The 23,784-nt window shown below is 44.1% G+C and overlaps 1 protein-coding gene across 3 annotated transcripts in view; it reads left to right on the top strand.

The window, feature by feature from the left end:
• Positions 1–17,012: 17,012 nt before the first annotated feature.
• Positions 17,013–23,784, top strand: part of RERE (arginine-glutamic acid dipeptide repeats) — a 426,633-nt gene continuing 419,861 nt past the window's right edge. For all 3 annotated transcript variants that reach the window (XM_067719197.1, XM_067719188.1, XM_067719170.1), the window contains exon 1: positions 17,013–17,152. The gene's annotated coding sequence lies outside the window, so the exon portion shown is untranslated. The remainder of the gene's footprint in view (positions 17,153–23,784) is intronic.

Genomic DNA, 23,784 nt, shown 5'->3' with positions numbered 1-23,784 from the left:
TAGTTATATTATAAAATATGGGCTGTATTCCCTGTGTTGTACCATATATCCTTGTACCTTATTTTATACATAACGGTTTGTACCTCTTAACTCCCTTTCCCTATATTGCCCCTCCCACCTTCCCTCTCTGCACTGGTAACCACTAGTTTGTTCTCTATATCTCTGAGTCTGCTTCTTCTTTGTTCTATTCATTAATTTTTGGCATTGTTTTTAAGATTCCACATATGATATCATACAGTAGTACACCCTCATCTTAACTTGACTATATCTGCAAAAAGCCTATTTGCAAACTAGGTCACGTCACAGGTGCTGGGGGCTGGGACTTGGACATACATTTTGGGGGGACACAACTTAGTCCACACCAGGGCCCTTCAGGCAGAAGATGACAAATGCCAACATCCTGGGGTGCCAAATCTAGCAGGCTAGGTTTGTGTGGATAAAAACCCAGAGGCCAGTGTGGCTGAAGCAAAATGGGCCAGGATGAGAGAACCAGGGAATGAAGCTGGAGAAAACAATGCACGTAGATCATGTAGGACTTTGTCAGCCCCTGGTAAATCCTCTGGGCTTTCTCTGACTGACCTGGAGGCCAGTGGAGGAGTTTGAGGGGAGGAAGGCAAAATCTGACTTAAGTTTCAAAACCATCAGTCTGGTGGCTCTAGTGAGAATAGACCGTCAGAGGTGAGGAGACAAATATGAGGATGCCAATACCATGGTCCAGGTCAGAAGCCCTGGAGGTGGTTAGACGTGGTCAGAGCCTATATCCCTTTTGAAGGTAGGATTTACGCACAGATTGGATGTGGGGTATGTAAACAAATAATGGTGACACAAAGATATTTGTGAAATTATTTGTAAATTAGCCAAGTTAAGAATGACCAAATGATCCTATAAAGATTTTAACCTTTTAGATAAGCACTATTAAATAATGAACTATAAAATAGAGGGGACCATAATATAGAGATGGGTAATGATCAGAATGTTCATTCTTAATACTCTTGGCATCCATCAGAAAACCTATAACTTCTATGACATAGTAAAGAGACTGTTTTGGACTCAAACCAAAATACTTTAATTAAACGGTAATATTTTACCGGATAAAAACCAAGAATGAACTACTTGTTTTCCTCTCACTGTTGTGGCCTCTCCCTTTGCGGAGCACAGGCTCCAGACGCGCAGGCTCAGCGGCCATGGCTCACAGGCCCAGATGCTCCGCGGCATGTGGGATCCTCCCGGACCGGGGCACGAACCTGTGTCCCCTTGCATTGGCAGGCAGACTCTCAACCACTGCGCCACCAGGGAAGCCCAAGAATTAACTACTTTTTATTGCTGCAAGATATAAACAGAATTCACAAGTAGGGATCTGGGGGGATATGCAATTAAATACCACTCAGGGGGAAAGACCTTTATTGGCCAGAAGCAGTTTCCACATTTGTGAATTTAAAGGTGAAGCAATATGATTCTTGGAAGAGAAATGTCCTTTTCCAGAAACAGCCATGACCTCTTTTTGTTGTGCCATGAAATATACAAAAATAAATGATGAGTTATTTCAAACATTTGTTCAGTTGAAGTTTTTTAAAAATTGTTTTTATGCTGCATAGTTTGGTGTTTAGATGAGAAGTCAAGCTGCTAATTTTCACTGCTCAGAATCCTCCAAAAATAATGTGATTTGGGACTTCTCTGGTGGCGCAGTGGTTAAGAATCTGCCTGCCAATGCAGGGGACACAGGTTCGATCCCTGGTCCAGGAAGATCCCACATGCCGTGGACCAGCTAAGCCCATGCAACACAACTACTGGGCCTGCGCCCTAGAGCCCACGCACAGCAACTACTGAGCCCGAGTGCTGCAACTATTGAAGCCCATGCGCTTAGAGCCCGTGCTCCGCAACAAGAGAAGCCCCCGCTCGCCGCAGCTAGAAAAAGCCCGCGCGTAGCAACGAAGACCCAGCGTAGCCAAAAAAAAAACAGTGATTAGGAGAAGTGCAGCTGATTAATGAACTTGCAAAGACAAATGACTGACACTTGATTATCATGAAATTGAGCTTTACACCGTTGAAGGGAAAAAGACAAGCATTTGTAAATGTCATATATTTTATATATATTTAAATATATATATATATATTTACTGTTTATTTGCAATTCGAAAAAGCTTCCTTTAGTGACCTAGAGCTGAGTTTAGTCCATCAAGGTCCACCATATATGGGTTCAAGTATTAAAATATTTAGAATTGTAAACGTCACTGTTCCCGGATTCATGTTTATATGAACATTTGGTCGTTCTAGGGCAAAAACTGAAGGAGCAAAAGGGGCAGCGTCTCTGCCTCCTGGTCCCCCTCCCTCCCCTCCAGCCCTGAATCATTCTGTTATTTGATGGCTACCGCAGGTGGAGGTCATTCTTCACATGACTTTTTAATGAATTGGCTGTTTCATGCACAGCTGTTTTCATGTCGTGAGAGTGGAGTGAAAGGGTCAAGACTGAGGGAGGTCCCATCCACACATAGTGGAGAGCCGTGCAGAAAGCCTTGTCCTGTGGGCAGAAAAGGGAGAAGCAGCTTGATTTCAAAGTCCTCACTCAGTGGAGAGAGAAAGCCTCTAAGTCGGCACCGCTTGGATGACTTTTCCCTCTTTTTTTTAATTAAAATTTTTTTTTGTCTTTGTTGGGTCTTTGTTGCTGCGTGCGAGCTTTCTCTAGTCGTGGTGAGCAGGGCCTACTCTTCATTGCAGTGCACCGGCTTCTCACTGCGGTGGCTTCTCTTGTTGCGTAGCATGGGCTCTAGGTGTGCAGGCTTCAGAAGTTGCAGCGCATGGGCTCAGTAGTTGTGGTGCGTGGGCTTAGTTGCTTCGCGGCATGTGGGATCTTCCTGGACCAGGGTTCGAACCCGTGTCCCCTGCATTGGCAGGTGGATTCTTTTTTTTTTTTTTTTTTGTGGTACGCGGGCCTCTCACTGTTGTGGCCTCCCCCGTTGCGGAGCACAGGCTCCGGACGCGCAGGCTCAGCGGCCATGGCTCACGGGCCCAGCCGCTCTGCGGCATGTGGGATGTTCCCGGACCGGAGCACGAACCCGTGTCCCCTGCATCGGCAGGCGGACTCTCAACCACTGCGCCACCAGGGAAGTCCTGACTTCTTGCAGTGGTGTGTCACCTTCTTTGAGCCTTGGACCCCCTTTGAAATGAGTGTTATGGATCCTCCTCCCTTGCAAAAAGTGCATGTGTCAGGTGCTCGCACACACGTGTACGCACATGCACACACACACTCACATTTTCTTCATATAATCTCAGGGGTTCCGTGGCATCAGAGTCAGATGTGTCCTTAAATGTTGGGAATAAGCATTTGCTCCTGGCTTAAAATGTGGACCATGCTCTTTAAATCACTTTTTAAAATAAATGAGTGCTGTGCACAAGCCCGTTTAAAGGACCTGTGCTTGACTCACAGATATAGAGAACAGACTTGTGGTTACCAATGGGGAGGGGAGGATTGGGAGTGTGGGGTTAGCAGATGCAAACTATTATATGTGGGATGGATCAACAACAAGGTGCTGCTGTACAGCACAGGAACTATACTCAATATCCTGTGATAAGCCATAATGGAAAAGAATATGAAAAAGAATATATGCATAACTGAATCACCTTTCTGTACAGCAGAAATTAACACAACATTGTAATTCAACTCTACTTCAATAAAATTGAAAGAAAAAAGAAAAAAAATAGAGCCTGTGCTTGGAATTCCCTGGTGGCGCAGTGGTTAAGAACCCGCCTGCCAAGGCAGGGGACACAGATTCGATCCCTGGTCGGGGAAGATCCCACATGCCACGGACCAACTAAGTCCGTGGGCCACGACTACTGATCCTGTGCTCTAGAGCCCACGAACCACAACTGCTGAGCCCATGCACCACAAGTACTGAAGCCCGTGTGCCACAACTACTGAAGCCCACTCGCTTAGAGCCCATACTCTGCAACAAGAGAAGCCACCACAATGAGAAGCCCGTCCACCGCAACGAAGAGTAGCCCTGCTCGCCACAACTAGAGAGAGCTCACATGCAGCAATGAAGACCCAACACAGCCAAAAAAAATAATAATAATAAATAAAATAAAATAAAAAGAGTCTGTGCTTAGTGATGTAACGAAGTCTAGAGCAGCATCTAGTCTGGACTAACTAGTTGGCTTCACACCAGTTACTTGTCTTCCCCCCCTACCCCCCATAAACGTTTGTTCATGGCTCTGTGAGTCTAGGAACACCCACATGGGAGTCGGGAAACTGGAACGGGAAGCTGGAACTCTATTTAGGCCAAGAGGAGGGAGGCCAATTCCCCATCATTGAGCCTCAGTTTCCTCTCATAACAAAGACAAAATTTGGATTAGTCAGCAGTTCTCAAAGTGAGGTCTGGGGACCCTTTTGGGGGTCTGTGGGTTCAAAACTATTTCTGCAACAAAATAAGATGTAATTTGCCTTTTTCACTCCCTCCCTGCCACGAGTGTACAGTGGAGTTTTCCAGAGGCTACATGACCTGTGACGATGCCATTGCTCTGACAGTCAATGGAATGTGCATTTGCACATTCTTGTGTTTCAAAGACACCGAATTCAATAAATATCAGAGGGTAAAAACCCACCTAAACAAAAGCTTTTGGGGTCATTCTATTAGTTTCCTAGGGCTGCTGCAACAAAGTGCCACAAACTGGGTGGCTTAAAACAACAGAAATTTATTTTCTTGCAGCTCTGGAGGCTAGAAGTCCAATATTAAGGTGTTGGCAAGGTTGGTTCCTTTTGAGGGCTGTGATAGGTCTCTGTTCCATGCCTCTCTCTAGCTCTGGTGATGGCCAGCAATCCCTGTGATCCTTGGCTTGTAGACACATCATGAGATCTCTGCTTCCATCTTCCCATGGCATTCTCCCTGAGTGTCTGTGTCTTCACGTGGCCCCATCTTCTTATGAGGATATCAGTCATATTGTATTAGGTACCCATCCCACTCCAGTATGACCTCATCTTTTTTTTTTTTTTTTCCCAAGAGAAGGAAGGATTTATTAGTACTTACAGCAAGGAAGGAGAACACCAGCGATCTCTCCCAAAGCAATACCTTCTAGTATGACCTCACTTAACTAGTTACCTCTGCAATGACCTTTCTTCCAAACAGGGTCACATTCTGAGGTAGCAGGGGTTAGGATTTCAATATCTTTTCTGAGGGACACAATTCAACCCAAAACAGTCACCAATAATATTTAAGATTCTGAAACCAAATAGTCTGACTAGGTGATTGTGACGGTTCTACTGTCATGAAACATTATGAGATTCTAAGATAAATTTTAATGGATTGGAAGTACTTGGCTTCTGTTAACGTACTTTTCGTTTAATGATATTTGTATGTTTACACCATCCTGAGGATCTAGATCAGTGCTAACAGCCATGACAAAATGAGACCATTGCTGTATCATTTGTGTTTACTTCCACGAGTACCATTTTATTGATTTATAGATGTTTATACTTACCCTCAAAGATCAAAATATCAGTTTAAAAAAAGTGATATAAACTGAAGGTATTAGCTGTCAACTGTGCACCCAGGGTGATTAGAAGCACTGATACCAAAGCCTTTTCATGGGGATTGAAGCCAGATGAAAATTTCTCCATACTGAACAGGGATACATTTCAAATAGCTGTTTCCTGAACTGGATCCTAATCCCATTAAGTTCAGCTTTGAGATCCTATGCAAAGCAAATGGAAGTGTTGTTTACTGGGAAGGGCACTTGTCACTTCTCTTATCTGTTGCTGAGCTTATCTCTACTGGTGAAAAGGTCTTTGTAAACTGAGTGCTGGGATTTGTCTTTAAAAATACGGAGGAGCAAGAGAAAGTGGCTTTTTGTAATAGTGTGAGGATTCTGTGACTCGTAATTGCTTCCTTGAGTTTTTAAAAATTGAACTGTTGATTTACAATATTGTGTTAGTTTCAGGTGTACAGCAAAGTGATTCCTTGAATTTTTTTTTTTTTTTTTCAGTACGCGGGCCTCTCACTGTTGTGGCCTCTCCCGTTGCGGAACACAGGCTCCGGACATGCAGGCTCAGCGGCCACGGCTCACAGGCCCAGCCGCTCCACGGCATGTGGGATCTTCCCGGACCGGGACATGAACCCATGTCCCCTGCCTCGGCAGGCGGACTCTCAACCACTGCGCCACCAGGGAAGCCCTCCTTGAATATTTTTTAAAACTTTTCATTGAGGACTTCCCTGGTGGTCCAGTGGTTAAGACTCCATGCCTACCCTGCAGGAGCATGGGTTCGATCCCTGGTTGGGGAACTAAGATCCCATATCCCATGCAGGGCAGCCAAAACAACAACAACAAACAAACAAAACAAAACAAAACTTTTCCTTGAGTACAGGAGATAATAGATAGATAGATTTTGAAAATGTTCTTTTTTTCATATTTGCTTCAGGTTTTTCTTTTTTTTGGCCGTGCGGCTTGTGGGATCTTAGTTCCCCAGGAAAGAGGTGGTGGTCAGTTGTCTCAGATACTGCTGCTGGATCAAGAAAGTGGAGGACAGAGAACTGACTCTTCTTTCTAGTAATATGGAGTTCATGGTGACTTGGAGAGGAAAAGTTTTTGTGGAGAGGTTGAGTCAATGTGAGATTGGAGTGCATTTAAAAGGGAATGGGAGGGGGACTTCCCTGGTGGTCCAGTGGGTAAGACTCTGGGGTCCCAGTGCAGGGGCCCAGGTTCGATCCCTGGTGGGGGAACTAGCTCCCGCATGCTACAACTAGGAATCCACGTGCTGCAGCTAAAAGATCCTGCATGCTGCAACAAAGATCCTGTGTGCCACAACTAAGACCCGACGCAGCCTAAATAAATAAATATTTTTTTAAAAAGAGAGAATGGGAGAAAGGGAATTGGAAATAGCAAGTATAGACCATTCTTTTGAAAGTGTTTTGCTTCAAAAGGGAGCAAAGAAATGGGGGAGTATATAACACGTAAAGTGTGGTCAACAGAAGGCCAAAGGTGGAAGAAAAACTGTCTTACTTGTATTCTAATGGGGATGATCTAGCAGACAGCAAGAAATGGATGTAGCAGGGAGAGGGGCAAGTTGCTGAGTGATATCCTCGAGCGATGAGAGGGGATGGGATCGAGGGCACAAGCAGAGGGTTGGGCTTTGACAGGACCACAGATGATTCATATGTAATTGCAGCCAGGAAGCCAGAATATGGGGGGCTTAGAGATGGATAGATGGACGGGAGGGGGCAGTCTGCGGTGTTTCTCTGCTAATTGAATCAATACCCAAGATGAACCTGGAAAGAAGGAAGGAGGTGTTGGAGGTTTGAGGAGAGAGGAGAGGATGTGAAATCACAGGCAAGAAAATTAGGAGAGAAATTAACCTGGGTTAGTATTGTATGATTGCCAAGGGCATTTAAGAAGCCACTTGAGGTTTGTGGTCATGAATTTAAAATGAAAGCAGGAGGTGTGATGCCAGCCTCATTCGGCTGGACAGGTGCAGGTGCAAGATGGAATTATCACCACGGCTGTGGGTTTGCCCAGGAAACATTAGGAAGCTAGAAGGAAGATGTTGCTGAGGGTATATGCAAGGGAGAAGGTGCACAGATTGACTGTGGAATGTAAACAGTCCTTGATATTATTTTAGTCAAATGTGTCTTTGAACACTTTGTCCTTTTTGGGTCTTGTTCAAAAACTTCTCACATATTTGACTCCAAAATTTCTTAATTTTGCATTTCACATTTGAGTTTTCACATTCCACACTATTTGATGTCTATATTGGATTTGGGAGTGCCTTTTCATTAGTATATTATCACAGGCTCCTAAAAGAAGTTTAAAAAAATCTGAAAGATAAAAAAATTATTTTTAATGTATTTTAATTTTTAAAATTGAGATATAACTGACTTGTAAGATTTTGTAAAACACAACTGGGTAACTATCAATCTTGGTTTTCTCTATCACAGTATCTCCCTTTGTGGTGTGTGTGTTTGTTTTTTTGTTTTTTTTTTTTTGGCCGCGCCGCGCAGCATGCAAATCTTAGCATGTGGATCAGAGTTCCCTGACCAGGGACTGAACCCATGCCCCCTGCAGTGGAGACACGGAGTCCTAACCCCTGGACTGCCAGGGAATTCCCAGTTTGTATGTCTTTACCTCTGCTGGCCATGATCTATGAGCCTGTTGCTTTCATTAGTTTCTTTTTCCTCGATTTTATTCTTAATTATTGGGGCTTAGATTCCTTTCTTGTATTTGTGATAATCAACTTACCCAAAGTTTTTATGTCCTGGGAGAAAGTCATTTTGTCACCTCTCCCTGGCTTACTAACCCTAGACTCTTTCTTTTACCCTGGGATGAAAATTAATCACATATTACTAGGTCAGATGGGGTAGATGGTGCTTCAGTGTAAAGATCGGTCTTCGTTTTTCTTGGCTTTCTCTTTCCCCTCCTTGAGTGTAGTAAGAATCTGCTGTTAGTTTGAAGGTAATGGGGCTCTTTTGCAGGTTGGCTAGAAGGCCTTTGTGGGGGGGGGGTGGGATGTGCTCTGGGATAATTCTTATGAAATTTTTATCGGTTCAAGAGAATGTGAACATTCTGTCACTTGTGTGTGCTCCTTTTGGGTTTTCTCTATCAGAAAGGCCAAAGGTCCCTTGTAAAAGTTACTGTTAAAAATTGTGTTGAGGGCTTCCCAGGTGGCTCAGTGGTTAAGAACCTGCCTGCCAATGCAGGGGACAGGGGTTCGAGCCCTGATCCGGGAAGATCCCACATGCCGCGGAGCAACTAAGCCCGTGCGTCATGACTACTGAGCCTGCGCTCTAGAGCCCACGAGCTACAACTACTGAAGCCCGCGCGCCTACAGCCCGTGCTCCGCAACAAGAGAAGCCACTGCAATGAGAAGCATGCGCACCGCAACGAAGAGTAGCCCCCGCTCACCGAAACTAGAGAAAGCCCGAGCGCAAGAGCGAAGACCCAACACAGCACCCCCCCCAAAAAAAAAAGTTGAATTACTTAGTTGCTAAGGTTCAATTTTACTCTTCTTCTTTTGATTGATTGATTGATTGATTGATTGGCACAAGCAGTTCCAAAAGCATGCTCTGGATGTCAGGCTCATCAGGGAAGCGGCTCTACCACAGTTCCTGGGGTTTTCACCTCGGGACACCCTTCACCCCTGTTCATCCCTCTGCTGCTTCTTGCACCCCACAGGGGGCCAGGGACCAGGACAGGACCCGGTCTAAAATGATGAACTGGACCAATTAGGTTTTTCACTCTCAGGAATTTTAAGTAGGAAATACTAAAGTTGTGAGGCAGCCGGCAGAAGCAGCTGTAGCTGATAAGTCATAAGTTCCAGAAAAACCCGAGAATCTGGGAGAGGCCCCATGAAAGCAGCAATTACGAGGGAGAGCAGACTCTTTGAAGTGAAGAAAAGCTAAACCGTAGAGGGTGAGGAGGTCAGCTGGTGGGAAAGATGAGAATAGTGGGCCAGTGATGCTAACGGTGGAGAGATCTGGGGGTCCTGACCTTCCTGTGGCCCTGCTTCTAGTCCCTCCTTTTCCTGATGTCACATGGTTCAGCTTTGCCCAGGCTTCCGTATGGGAACATCTGCACGTAAATCCCCAGTTCCTTGAGATGCTGAGTGAGTCTCCATTCTTTGCAACACAAAGAACAGAACTAAAATGCTCTTTTTAAAAAAAATTAATAGACTTTAGTTTTTAGAGCAGTTTTAGGCTCACAGCAACATTGAGCAGAAAGTACAAAGCTCCTATATACATACCCTTTCACTCCCACCCGTTTCCCCTGTTATTAACATCTTGCATTAGTGTGGTCCATTTGTTACAATGATGAACCACTATTGATACATTATTATTAACTAAAGTTCATAGTTTACAACTGAGTTCACTCTGTGTTGCATATTCTGTGGGTTTGTATCCACCCTTATAGTATTTTACAGAATAGTTTTTACTGTCCTAAAAGTCCCCTGTATTCCACCGATCCATCCCTCCCTCCTCCATCCCTGGCAACCACTGATCTCTCTACTTCCTTTTCCAGAACGTCTTTTTCAGCATAGTTTTGCCTTTTGCAGAATGTCATATGGTTGGAATTAAACTGTGTATGTAGCCTTTTTTGAGATTGGTTTCTTTCACTTAGTAATGCCTTTAAGGTTCCCCCATGCCTTTTTGTAGCTTGATAGCTTATTTCTTTTTACTGCTGAATAATATTCCATTGAATGGATGTACCCGTTTATTCATTCGCTTATTGAAGGACATCCTGAATGCTTCCAAGTTAAAATGCTCTTTTTAAGATGGAAAAAGTAAACATACAAGAATTTATCTGGAAGTTGGAGTATTAGAAGGAGGCAATTTGGGGTTGAGAGGGCCAGGAATGTAGATATTTTGAAATATAGATGCTTTAAGTGTTGAAGGGAGAGAGGCATTAAAATGAGTGCCCCAGACATGTCCAACTTAGACACCAAAGCTGGATGACAGAGGGTGAATTTTGCTGTTTCTTCTGGGTTATGAGTTACTTGCCTGTTTTCTGTGTGTGTGTATATGCCTTGGATTGAAAAAATGAATTTTGGTGGCATATAGCACCTGCCACATCAATGTTGTAAGACTGAATTCTGGGTCCCCCAAATAATACAGTAGAATCTAAAATATATTTTCTTTGGACTCCTCCTTCCGAGGGCCCCTTTGTGATCCATGCCAGCCTTCTTTGTTTACCATTTAGACAAAATAGGGTTTGTGGATAATTTTCAACTCTCCATTATTATGCCCTTATTCTCTCCAGAAAACTACACCGTCCCTCCAAGGTAAACCTAAGTAATTTACCAATAGATGCTGAGGATATGTTAATCTTGAAATTCAGTTTTCCCCAGGGTGGAATTTGCTAGCTCTTTGGCTCGCTCAGTTAACAGTGGACAGCTGTTTATAGCAGGAAGTGTGGAATGGCACGTCTCACTGAGATGGCAGGGAGACAAAGGAGGAGACAGCTAATGATCAAACTTGGAATTAGGCCAAGACAACGAAAATCAGCATCTCCTCCCCTTCATTCTTTCACAAAGCCCTGTGCGACTTTTCAATCACCGCAAGTGGTCAGAAGTCAGATTTGGGGTTTAGATCTCATCCAAAAGGCACCCTTGTGCCCTCGGACAGCACACTGTGACACTGGCTGGCTAAGCGTGACTCAGAGGAGAGAACGCTCCACTGGTCAACAGACCCGCTTCTACTCTGGCTGAAAGAAAATTCATCTAGTCTGGGGTTGAATTGAGAACCTTAATTGCTGTCCACAATTAGGCATGTCCAAACAAAGGAAGAAGGTTTCCGATTTTGATCCTTTTTTGGGGGTGGGGGAAAGGCTGTTTCCCTTTTGCATGTGTTTGCATGCATGACATATGCCTCCTGCAATTTGCAGTAAGCCCCCAATACTCACCCACTGCTCCATTCCAATTCAGTGCAGGGATTTTCAAAGGCTACCACGGCTTACTTATTCGGCCTGAGGAAGAAGGCTAAGTATAAACCCACTGTGGGTACGTGAGTGCTGAGCGCCTGCAGAAAGAGGGGCTGCTGTGGGGAGTAAGTAGCCAGCACTGCTGGTGGCTAGACCGAAAGGTGCAGTGGTGGGTGGGGTGAAGCTCATTATTGGCTGGTATTTGCACTACATAAACTTGGAAGGCAAATTCAAAGAAAACGCCTAGAAACAAGCTTCCGTCTGTTACCAAGCTTGATAAAGTACCATAGTGTCGCTTAAGGCATTTCAGGGGAAAATAATTTACTTGTTCTAAGGCTTGAGTACTTCTGATGAATTATGAAGGCCAGTTACTGGCCATACGTTCAAAGAATTTGAATTTTTTTTTAATGATAAAAATTATACATGCTTGATACGAACAGAAAAAAAATTTAAAAGAACAGAGTTGAATGAAGTCAAAAGTCAGTCTCCTGTTCCCTCCTTGTTTTCTGTTCCACGCCTGGTGGATAAGTTTCTAGACGTTTTGAAGCAGATACAAATTTGTCCTTTTTAAAAATACAAATGGAATTATACTTTACATAATTGTTCTGTGACTGGCTTTTTTCATTTAACTCTGAATCCCAGCTACCATTCATTATCAATTCAGATTTACCGCATTCTTCTTGAAACTTGTAAGGTATTCCGTTGTATGTTTGTACCATAGTTTATTTAAACATTTTTTGTTGATGGATGTTTGGCTTTTCCCAGGTTTTCACTATAATAAATCATGTTAGAAGTTTTTTTTTCTTGCAAGCCTTTTTGTATATATTTTTATACACTTGTGCAAGATTATTTGTAGAATGGCTTTCTAGAGGCAGAGTCGCTGGGTCAGAGGGTATGGGTATTTAACATTTTCACAGATCGTGCCAAACTGTGTTCTAAAAAATGGAACGATTACATTTTTACCAACAGTGCAGCAGAGTGCCTGTTTTCCCATATTCTCATCAATACTTTTGAAAAAAAAAATTCCTGAGGTGATTTTAATTTGCATTTATTTCATTATGAGTATATGTTTATTGAACACATTTTTTTCTGAGACTTTTTTGTTCATATATTTGTCTGTTTTTCCATTGATTTTTTTTCCGACGACAGATTTGTGGGAGCCTTTGTATTAAGGAAGTCAGCCCTTTATTATAGGTGTTGAAAATATTTTCCCTCCGTTTGCTTGTTTCTTGCGCTGCTATGGTGTTTTTTATGCTTTATAGTGATATGAAATATTCATGCAGCAAAATTTATTGGTATTCTTCCTTTATGACCTCTGGGCTTCCTGTCACGCTTAGAAAAAACTTCCTCAATCCATGATTTGAAAAAGTTTTAGTATTCCTCTAATACTTTTATTGTTTCATTTTTTAAAAATAATAAAATAGCCGACATATACAAAAGAATAAACATAACCTATATGTGGGTTATAGAGGACAATAATAAAATAACCACTAAACTCAACCTAAGAAATAATGGTTTAGTGGCTTCAATTTTTACATTAAAAAAATCCATTTATAATTTGGGAGAAGGGGTTTAGGAATAATAGGAATCTAGTTAAAAATGTTTTGTTTTTCTGTGTTGCTTTTGTTTTCCCATATAGCTATCTGCTTACCCAACATCATTTATTAAATAATCCTTTCAAAAAAAATAAATAAATAAATAAATAATCCTTTCTTTTTTTCTCCTGGCTTCTTTTTTTTTTTTTTTTTTTGCGGTACACGGGCCTCTCACTGTTGTGGCCTCTCCCGTTGCAGAGCACAGGCTCCGGATGCGCAGACCCAGTGGCCATGGCTCACGGGCCCAGCCGCTCCGCGACATGTGGGATCTTCTGGGACCGGGGCACGAACCCGTGTCCCCTGCATCGGCAGGCGAACTCTCAACCTCTGCGCCACCAGGGAAGCCCATCTCCTGGCTTCTTTTAAATAATGGTATTACATCTCTGATGTGACTTCTATATACAAATTAAATTGCTTCTACCTGTATTAAGATATATAAAATTAACGAAAGTCCTTCCTGATGTTTTCAGATTCAGATAAGTGTTCTCCATATTCTAAAGCTTGCTAAAAAGAAAATAATGAAACTTTCTCTAATTTCATAATGGGAAAAAATCCCACTGGATATTTGAACTCTTTCACCTTGAGCAAGTTGTTTAACTTCTCTAAGCCCCAGTTTCTTGACCTTTAAAATGGAGATAATAATAATACACATCATGGGCTGCTGTCAGGACTAAGTGGGCTGAGAAAGCAACATGCTTTGCCTGGCACTTGGAACATAATAACCTTTCAATCAATGGTTTAATCGTTGTTCTTGTTACAGTGTATTGTTATTACCTTATCAGTCTCTTAGTTCCTTGGAAGAAAGCCTGTATTCTCTGGCTTTATAGTTGGACTACAATTCTTGCATGTGATTGTTATAGTTAAAAAGGTCTAGTTTGCTAATTTTTGGCCCAATAGCATAATATTATGCTTTGTAACGATGTGGAATTTTGAGACTTCTAAATCTACATTAAAAAAAAACTAAATGAAAAGGATGTCAGTCCCTAATACTAGGTAAATATAGTTTCCTGATCTTGAGAACCTTTCTCTTCCCTGCTGAATGGCACTGCAGGATCCACGGGCATCACCTTGGAACCGTCGTCCATTCCTCCACCATGGAGCTGAACCTTTCTTGGAAATAGTACTCCTGGAAATGCAGATTTTGATGGAAACTGAAGCCATCTAACTAATGCACTTTACCCTTCATTATTTCCAAACTGATGTGGAATAGTTCCATCTGAGAACCGTTTACTGAATTTATTATGCTGTAAAATTCAGTTCTCACATATTAGATAGATAAGGCGGTACTAACTAGTTTTCCCATTTCATAGCTGAAGGAATTGCAGCAGACAGGATTTTTCCTGCTGAAAGTTACTCAGAAAGGTAATGGCAAAGACCCATTTGATTTTAGATCCCTTGGGTCACAGTCCAATAATATCTACTAGTCCTATCATTTAAAAAAAATCAATTAATTAGGGCTTCCCTGGTGGCGCAATGGTTGAGAGTCTGCCTGCCAATGCAGGGGACACGGGTTCGAACCCTGGTCTGGGAAGATCCCACATGCCGTGGAGCAACTAGGTCCGTGAGCCACAACTACTGAGCCTGGGCGTCTGCAGCCTGTGCTCCGCAACGGGAGAGACCACAACAGTGAAAGGCCCGCGCACCGCGATGAAGAGTGGCCCCCGCTTGCCGCAACTAGAGAAAACCCTCGCACAGAAACGAAGACCCAACGCAGCCAAAAATTAAAAAAAAATAATTAATAAAAAGTAATTAATTTTTATTAATTTAAAAAATTTTTGGCTGCCTTGGGTCTTAGTTGCTGCGCTCAGGCTTTCTCTAGTTGCGGCGGGCGGGGGCTACTTTTCAATGCGGTGCGCGGGTTTCTCATTGCGGTGGCTTCTCTTGTTGCCGAGCACGGGCTCTAGGCGTGTGGGCTTCAGTAGTTGTGACATGCAGGCTCAGTAGTTGTGGCTCATGGGCTCTAGAGCACAGGCTCAGTAGTTGTGGTGCACGGGCTTAGTTGCTCCGTGGCATGTGGGATCTTCCCGCGCCAGGGCTCGAACCCATGTTCCGTGCATTGGCAGGTGGATTCTCAACCACTGTGCCACCAGGGAAGCCCCCTATCATTTTTTAAACTGTTGGATGTGGGAAACTGCAATCTGAATAGATATTGCAAAGAGAAAATTATCACTTCATTTGAAATAGATGAGTGAATTATTTTGCACTATGTTCTATCCCTTAATTATTCTATTATATACAGATCTGAACTCCTTCAGGAAGAGTGTATGATACAAGGACTCCAATAAGCATTTATAGTGTATTAACAAACTAACAATAGGTTGATGATTCACCCTGGATTCATGCCAGGGTCTGTGAAAGAACTCAATAAGCATGATATGCATTTCAAAAACTGCTAATCATAATTAAAAATTCCAAACCCTTCAATCCTATAAATTATGTTAAATAGAATATGAGCATTTGTCCTGCCCCTCACTCCCCTTATAGCATTGTAGACCCTGTGATTATCAGTTTTTGGGAAAGTGGGACACAATACAATGTTTTTCACAGAAAAGGTGATACTTGGATTTTTTGTTTTCAAACTTACGGCATAGAGTTTTATACACGCCGCTCTTTCCGAAATCCTCTGTGTGTCTGTGTTCCTTCTTTATTCCTTGATGAGAATTTTCAGGCTTTTCATCTTTATACTTTTTTTCAAATAAGCAGTGCAATCTACCAATTTCTTTTTTTCTTTAAATAAATTTATTTATTTTATTTATTTTTGGCTTAGGTTTTCATTGCTGCCCGCAGGCTTTCTCTAGTTGTGGTGAGCGGGGCTACTCTTCATTGCGGTGTGAGGGTTTCTCATTGCCGTGGCTTCTCTTGTTGAGGAGTATGGGCTCTAGACACTTGGGCTTCAGTAGTTGTGGCACGTGGTCTCAGTAGCTGTGGCCTGCGGGCTTTGGAGCGCAGGCTCAGTAGTTGTGGCATACAGGATTAGCTGTTCCCCGGCATGCGGGATCTTCCTAGACCAGGGCTAAAACCCACGTCCCCTTGCATTGGTAGGCGGATTCTTAACCACCGCGCCACCAGGGAAGCCCCTACCAATTTCTATTTTCTTTTTCTATTTAATCTTTACCATAGACTTATTTTGAAGACGTTAATATGCATCAGAATTTCGAGTCTTTGAGCGAATCGTTCGAACCCACTCCAGGTCCCCCCAGGGATATGAATCCGCATCTTAAGTGGCTGAAAAGGCAAACCGTGACCCTGGTAATAACAGGAGCACTGGGCTCCAGCCAATCCCGCCCCTGGGACCTGCCCGCTGCGCGCCGCGGCCCGGGACCCGCACAAAGACACGGCCGGCGGGGAACCCAGCCCACCGCCAGGCCACCTCCTGGAGGGCGCGCTCAAGCCGGGCCGCCGCGGAGCCAGAGCTCTGCCGCTCCCCTCCTTCTTTTCTGCTCATTTTATTAGAAAGAGGAAAAAAAAAAAAAAAAAGAGAGAGAGAGATAAAGAGGGAGAGCGAGCGAGCTCAGTCTCAAAGAAGTCCTGCCCCTTCGCCCGCCCTCCGCCTCCCATTGGCCCGGCCTCCTCATGCGTCACGCCGGGCCTCGCCAATGGTGAGGCGCGATACTGCGAGGTGGGCCGGGCCCGAGCGCGGAGTGGGCGGTGGGTCGGTACAGCAGCCCCGCCGCGGCTCGGCCACCATAGCCGAGGCGCCGCCGCTCCTACAGACGCTCGCGAGCCGTTCCCCGCGCTCGTAGCCTCGTCTTCCTCCCGCACGCCCGAAACGCTCGCCCGGCTCGGGTCTCGACCCCGCCTCCGCGCTTCTCTCCCCTCGCTCGTCTCCCACATTGTCTCTGCCTCGTTTTCTCTCCTACTTGAGGGGGAAAAAAATACACCATCATCCTCCGGGAGCCCCCTCGCCCTCAGAAAAACAAAACCAGACATGAGCCTTGGCTCCCGTTCCTGAAGGACTGGCCGAGCGCGGAGCCTGGTGGAGCCCGCACGAAAGGTCACGGGAGAGAAGCCCACGCAGCCCCCGGCTCTGTCCCCGCGGCCGGCCAGCCCTCGGCCCGAGCCCGGCGGCCCCAGCCCCGCGGGCCTCCCGCCCCGTCCCCCCACTTTCCCAGGAGCCGTTCGAACACACCTCCGTTGATGGTGTAGCGCGTCCGGGGGAGGTAAGTCTCCAAGTTGCCCGCGCGCGGCGTCTGCCCGCTGTTGTGGCCCCTCGTCCTGGGCGCGGGCGTGGGGCGGGCCGAGGGCTCGGCCTGGAAGCCCGGGTCCCGGGTGGGGGCCGCGCACGGCCGGGGCGGGCGGGAATAAAGGGCCGGGGCCGCTTGGCCCTGTGCGGGCCAGGTAGCTGTGCCTCTCGCCCGCTGACCCCTGCTCTTTCATTGCTGCTTAGTCCTGCTCTGGTTTGACTTGTCTGAGGTTAAACTGTTTCATGTGACTAAATCATGGGCTGAACTGGGGGGCGGGGGGCGGGGAGGCGCGGAGGGAGAAGTCCAGGACAGAAACTGAATTTCTTGAATGTTTGTGGATTTGGGGGTCTTGGGGGTTAGACTTTTCTTAAAGTCTCATTTTCACGTTAGGGGAAGATACTCTCTTTGTGTTCGAAATCTCTAGTCCTTTGCTCTGTGTGGTTCTTGAATTTTAAAACCAAAAATCACTTGCGGCAGCAGAGGATTCTTACTATCATGTTTTAGTTCAGCTCTCTGAAGGAGAGTGGCTTTTATTTTTATTAGTAGTAGTATATTTTTTAGGGTTTTGGAAAGAAGAAAAAGTAGTTTTACATAGATCATGTATTGGGAGGGAGAAAGTATTGCAGGTTTCCTTTGAAACTGGTTGCTTGAGAAGTTGTTGAAAGGAAAACAAAATGATTCATTGTTGAATTGTCATTTTCCTCTGCCTCTTTTCCAAGGTTTGCTTACAGTTTTTTCTGGATTACAGACTTCAAACATTGATTTAAGCAAAATGTGTCCTTGAGAAAATGGGTGCTTTAAATGTTTCAGTATGTGTTGCTATTTTAAGGTACATTTAGAAAGTAGTTTTGTATGAATCCTGAAATAGTTTTCTCCAAAGCAATTTTTTAAACACAAAAAAGATAACTAGTAAAAGGGTAACTCGGTGAATTGCACAACAAACATTTTAATGTAACACAAATTAACACGTCCTATGTTTAGATTTGAAGCAGTTTCCATAATTGCTTTCCATTTAAAGAGAGACCTTTTTGTCTGGTGTACACTGGTTTCTGTAGTCTCAGTCTGTTGGGGGAGGGGAGAGAGGATGGATTTATACAATAGTAAAATCATCTTTGGGTAGCTATTTCCTTTCCTCTATTTGCTTGCTGAGTTAATTCCACCGTAAATTATGAACCAGTTTGGATTTCGATGGCCTAGGCTGGATGGGAAGCTGGCCTCCAGCTCTCCTTGTTGAGGTCGAAGGGAAAAAAGGCAGAGGCAGACACACACACACACACACACACACACACACACACACACACACACATATACACACACACACACACACACACAAAATACCAGGCAGAGGGCTCATTGTTCTTCCATACACACATTCATTCTCTCTCTCCCATATTTGGGACTAGGTTTGCACAGACAAACACAGCTCTTTTTGGGAGAGGGGAGAGGAGATGGAGGAAGGGTGGGTGCTTTTCTTCTTCAATTTTCTTCACCCATCTTCTGTCTGGCCTTTTTTTGCAACCTTGTTGAGAGGCAGAAGAGTACGTCAGAAACTAAAGGACACTCAAAAACATGTTCAGAGACTGCTCTTTTCCATCACCCCTTCTTGCCTTTGCAGCCCTGGTTTCTACTGTTCTTTCTTTTTTGTGCATGTGAAGATAAAATCCCTCGTTATATGTCGTGGCCTTATAGTCAGCTTTCGTATTCCTCATTGCCCCTGACTTTGTTGGAGACAGTGATTTGTTTAGTTGACTGTAACTGTAGTGAATGTGACCAGGGTCGTCTTTTCTAGGTAAAAGTAGATTGTCTCACTTAAGATTATAAAGATTGTATTTGAGATTAATAGTTAGCAAAGTGTGTGTGTTTATGTTTTGACATATTGGTGGTGGTCTGTAGGTTTGATAAGACAGGTATACTGGCTGTTGAGCTCTCTGTGTTTTGTTTTGTATTGTTTTAAAAATCGGGGTTATAAGAAAAGATCTGGTTTTCTGCTTTTGGGGCTAATGTAGAGGCTTCCTGGAACGCTGGACAGGGAATAGGCTGAGAAGAGTACACCTGGGTTAGACCCAGCTCTGGGCCAAGGATGCAGGTTGGTGTGAATATTGTGGGTTGCAGAGTAGCGCCTTCTACTGGTTAATTGCCTTGAAGGATCCGGAGGAAGAGGATGGGGGAGGGGATTAACCTCTGAGGCCTAATGATTTTCTTTTGAACACCGTTGTAGTGCTTTCCTGCACATGCCACTTCCCTGAGCTACTAACACAGATGCTCTTTGACAGGCACGGCTGCACTGAGGCTTTTTACATTACTGGCTGTCTTGACATTAATTTGTTCTGTTATTAGAAGTATTTATACATTGTGACTTCCAAGGACTCTCTTTTATGAGAAATACAGTTTGCCTTGAAATATTAAAAAAGGTAAGGGGGCTTATTTGTGTTCTTGGTGTCTGAAACTCTACATACTCTAGCAGTCTTTTTATATATTTATTTGGCTGCGCCGGATCTTAGTTGCAGCATGCAGGATCTTTAGTTGTAGCATGTGGGATCTAGTTCCCTGACCAGGGATTGAACCCAGGCCCACAGCACTGGGAACTCGGGAGTATTAGCCAGTGGACCACCAGGGAAGCCCCACACTAGCAGTCTTTAAAAAGTTTTCGGTATCATTAGTAAAAAGTCAAGTAGACCTACCCTATAGAAAAGAAAAATCCCAGCACTGGACCCAGCACTTTTCCCCCAAGATTTAATGGGGGTGGGAGGGGTGGGGGATGGAGGGGTAGGAGAGGAGCTCACTGAAATCAGCAGTTTTGCATATGTAATAGTGCTGCACTGCAGTAGTGTTTCCAAGAGTCATATAAACAAAATTAAGTCTGATAGGATAAATTGTTCTATGGACTAGAGTAAAAAAAAATAAGAGTCAAGAGAAGATGCGAAATGAGTATGTACAGATTAACACAGAAGGCCAAATTTCTGCTCAAAGGCTTCTAAACCAAGCTGTAGTTTCAGAGGTAATCTGCTTGATAAATACCTTGAAGAATTCTTATTATAATACGTCCTACCCATCTCAACTGTTTTAAGCGTAATGAACTGTTAGAGAGGTTTGCAGTGGCAAGGGGGATTCAGTGTAGAATAAACATCTTCTGTTCCAGACTGGCTGCTCTTAGGAATGTGATTTCTGATTCACTTTGCTTTCAAAGCTTAGAGTGTAATCTCTAAAGCTGTGGATCTTTTACAATGAAATGTGAACAGGTCAAATGTATTATTTATTCAGCAAGAGTAGAGTCAGGTAATTTCAATCCCCTATAGTCTCTGCCAATGTTTTGTTACAAGGTAACTAGAATAACTGAGAACCAATTCACAACAAGAAGGTAACCTAAATCAAGAAATAAATGCACCAGGTACTTTTTCAACTTTGACTTAATGGTTAGTCATAAAGTTTTTAAAAAGTGAGACAGTAATCATTGTCAGGTCCTGCAACAATTATATGTAATATTGAACAGAAATATGCCAGGTGCTGTAAACACACACACACAAATATGGCTTGTGCCCTTCTAAAAACCAGTGTATGTTGAATATTATTATGGATTTAGTAAGCACCCCTTGCTTTTAAAATTAGTTTTGACTCTCTAACATCTTGTTCAAATCTCAGTAATGAAAATTTACGTAGTAAAATCAGTCGTATATACCAAGTTCTTTGGGGAATTTTGTGGTTTTCTCCTAACTGCTTTTGGCAGCTTCTTTTGTAGTTGATTTAAAGGTTAAGATAGCAGAGAATTCAGGTGTTTGAGTCATTAGTGTAGCACAGCTGTGAACTTCATTACACACACACACACACACACCCTGAAACAATACACTATTGTCTGAGATAATCAGTTTCTGATAATGTGCTCTAGTTCGTTGTAGGGTTTTTCAACAACCAAGAATTTCTCTTAAATCATAGTTAAGTAATTGTTAATAATTAATATCTTGGTAATTATTCCAGATTTGTAGCTCTACTTGTCCTAAGTGTGATTTTGGTGAGCCTGTTGGCTTGTGCTTAGTTTCTTGTCTAAGAGAGTGCTAGTGTTTTTTAAATAATGAGGAGAAAATGGTTAGGATTGCTTAAGACATTTTAGTGAACATTTGACCACAAATAACTCAAATATGCTGAAATACGAAATCTATTTTCTAGATTGGATTTTGTTTGGAATTGTGATTTGTATAACTTGTTGGTTTGGCAAGCAATGCAAGATGTAATATGTGTCTGTACGTTAGGTAACAAGGTCAGTAGGACTGCTAATACTGTATGAGGTTTTTTGGTAAGGTGACCTGTTTGTGCTAGTGTAAAATTGTTGTTTTTATTTGGTAAAATTTGCCAGTATGTCAGCAACATACTTAACTGTGGACTATTTCTTTATGTGGTTACGTTACAAAATGATAAGACTTCTAATTCATAGATCACTTGGTATTTGAGGAATTCTTACAGCCTATTTGTCTTGGGCTTTTGCAACAGAAGTTGAGGCTACGGGTCACATCCTCATTTTAAACTAGTTATATACGTGTGACTTGTGAGGGTTTTGTACGAGGAGCAGAGAGTCTTCCAAGTCATTCTCACATATTGGGAAAAAGTGGAACAGAAATTTAAACTTCGAGAGGCCTCACGGAAGCACCACAGGTTCAGACGGGTCTTGTGGATGCCAGAATGCTGTTAGGGGTATGGACGCTGCCCAGCTTTAGTGACCCGATTACCGCGTTGCCGCCTCAGTGGGAAGCGTTTGTTACCGTATACCCTAGCGCCGGGGCAGTGTATGGATGTCCAGACTGTGTGTAGCATAAGGACACCATTCATAAGGGCACAGTGTTTGCGCTGTGGGCCTGGACTAACCTTAAGGAGAACTCGTGAGCAAGCATGGCTGTGCAACATCTCTAGGCAGAGTGTTGGAGCAGCACGGGAGAGCCCCTCCTGCAGAGACCCATTCCAGCACCCATGGCCATGGCCACGGCCACGCTCAGCAGAGACACCTACAGGTGTCCACTGGCTCCCAGAGGTCTGATTCCTGATGCCCTGACTTCTTTGGGGGGTGGGGAGCAGGAGGCGGGTGGAGTTGCCGTGGCACTTAGTGTGTGGCGTGAACACAACTGAGGAGGGTGAGCCAGCTGGATTGTGGGCATGTGTCTGCATGTATGAATTCAGAGAAGCTGCCTGGGAGGCTCTGGAAACCTCTCCCTTCCTGGGCAGAACCTGGCTACTCTGGGGAAGTGTATCGACGCTAGAACAGCTTGGCTTGATTCCTCATGGGGTGGGTAGACTCTGGCCACTGATTTGAAAACATATTTGGTGTATGAAAACATCACTCAGGTGGATTTAAACTAGATGCTTCTGGGACTTCCCTGGTGGCACAGTGGTTTGGAGTCCTCCTGCCAATGCAGGGGACACTGGTTTGATCTCTGGTCCAGGAAGATTCCGCATGCCACAGAGCAACTAAGCCTGCGAGCCACAACTGCTGAGCCCTCGTGCTGCAACTGCTGAAGCCTGCACGCCTAGAGCCCACGCTCTGCAGCAGGAGAGGCCACCGCAATGAGAAACCTGTGCACCGCAGGGAAGAAGTGGCCCCCGCTTGCTGCAACTGGAGAAAGCCCGTGCGCAGCAACGAAACCCAATGCAGCCAAAAACAATAAATAAATAAAAATAAATACATTTAAAAAAAGAGAAAAAATTAAAAAAAATAAACTAGATGCTCCTTATTAAAGGCAGAGCCTGTGTTCCTCCTGCCCATTCACTCCTCTTTCCCTTCCCTCTCCCTTTCTGGGTGGGTCATTGAATGTGACTGAAGGGGCATCACCTGGCTGAGATCCTGCTGTCTCTGGCAGGGCCATCACATAAGGTTGTTCAGGTTGAACAATAATAACTTAAATTTCTTATTGAAGAAAGGTGTTCTTTTCCTGCACAAGGCACTAAACAGCCAGAGCTTGCCCACCTAATCTTCTACTCTTCACTCAACTGCTTTATCTCTGGTTTCTTTGTGTCTTTGTCCCTCTGCTTCCACTTCCACTAAGGACACTTTTTTTTTTTTTTGGTACACGGGCCTCTCACTGTTGTGGCCTCTCCTGTTGCGGAGCACAGGCTCCAGACGCGCAGGCTCAGCGGCCATGGCTCACGGGCCCAGTCGCTCCACGGCATGTGGGATCTTCCCGGACCGGGGCACGAACCCGCGTCCCCTGCATCGGCAGGCGGACTCTCAACCACTGCGCCTCAAGGGAAGCCCAGGACTCTTAATATATTTAACATTTCCCAAGAAAGAAGATCTGATAGGTTGTTAGTTATCATCACTGTTGGTAAAGGGTTTGGGATCAGACTGCCTCTTAAGCTACCTGCCTACCTTCTAGATGGCGGGGTGCTCACACCAGCTCTCATGAGGTGCACAGTAGGAGCTGAGGGGATGGAAGGCATTCTGAGCCATGGCCTATGGAAAGGAAATTTATTTTCTTCTTTTCTATCCTATCACGTTTTTTCCATCTTCATTTTCCCTGACATCTGGTGCAGCTGTTGTTGCTTTTGATAGCTTATCTAAGTTTATTTTCCTTTAAGAAACTGTACATAATCATCAGTGGTAGTCAGTTATGTTCTCTTTTTTAGGT

This window comes from Pseudorca crassidens, chromosome 2, assembly GCF_039906515.1.
Source record: "Pseudorca crassidens isolate mPseCra1 chromosome 2, mPseCra1.hap1, whole genome shotgun sequence".
Classification (NCBI taxonomy): Eukaryota; Metazoa; Chordata; class Mammalia; order Artiodactyla; family Delphinidae; genus Pseudorca; species Pseudorca crassidens.
Note: the sequence above shows the minus strand (reverse complement) of the source record. Positions and strands in the feature narration are given on the sequence as shown.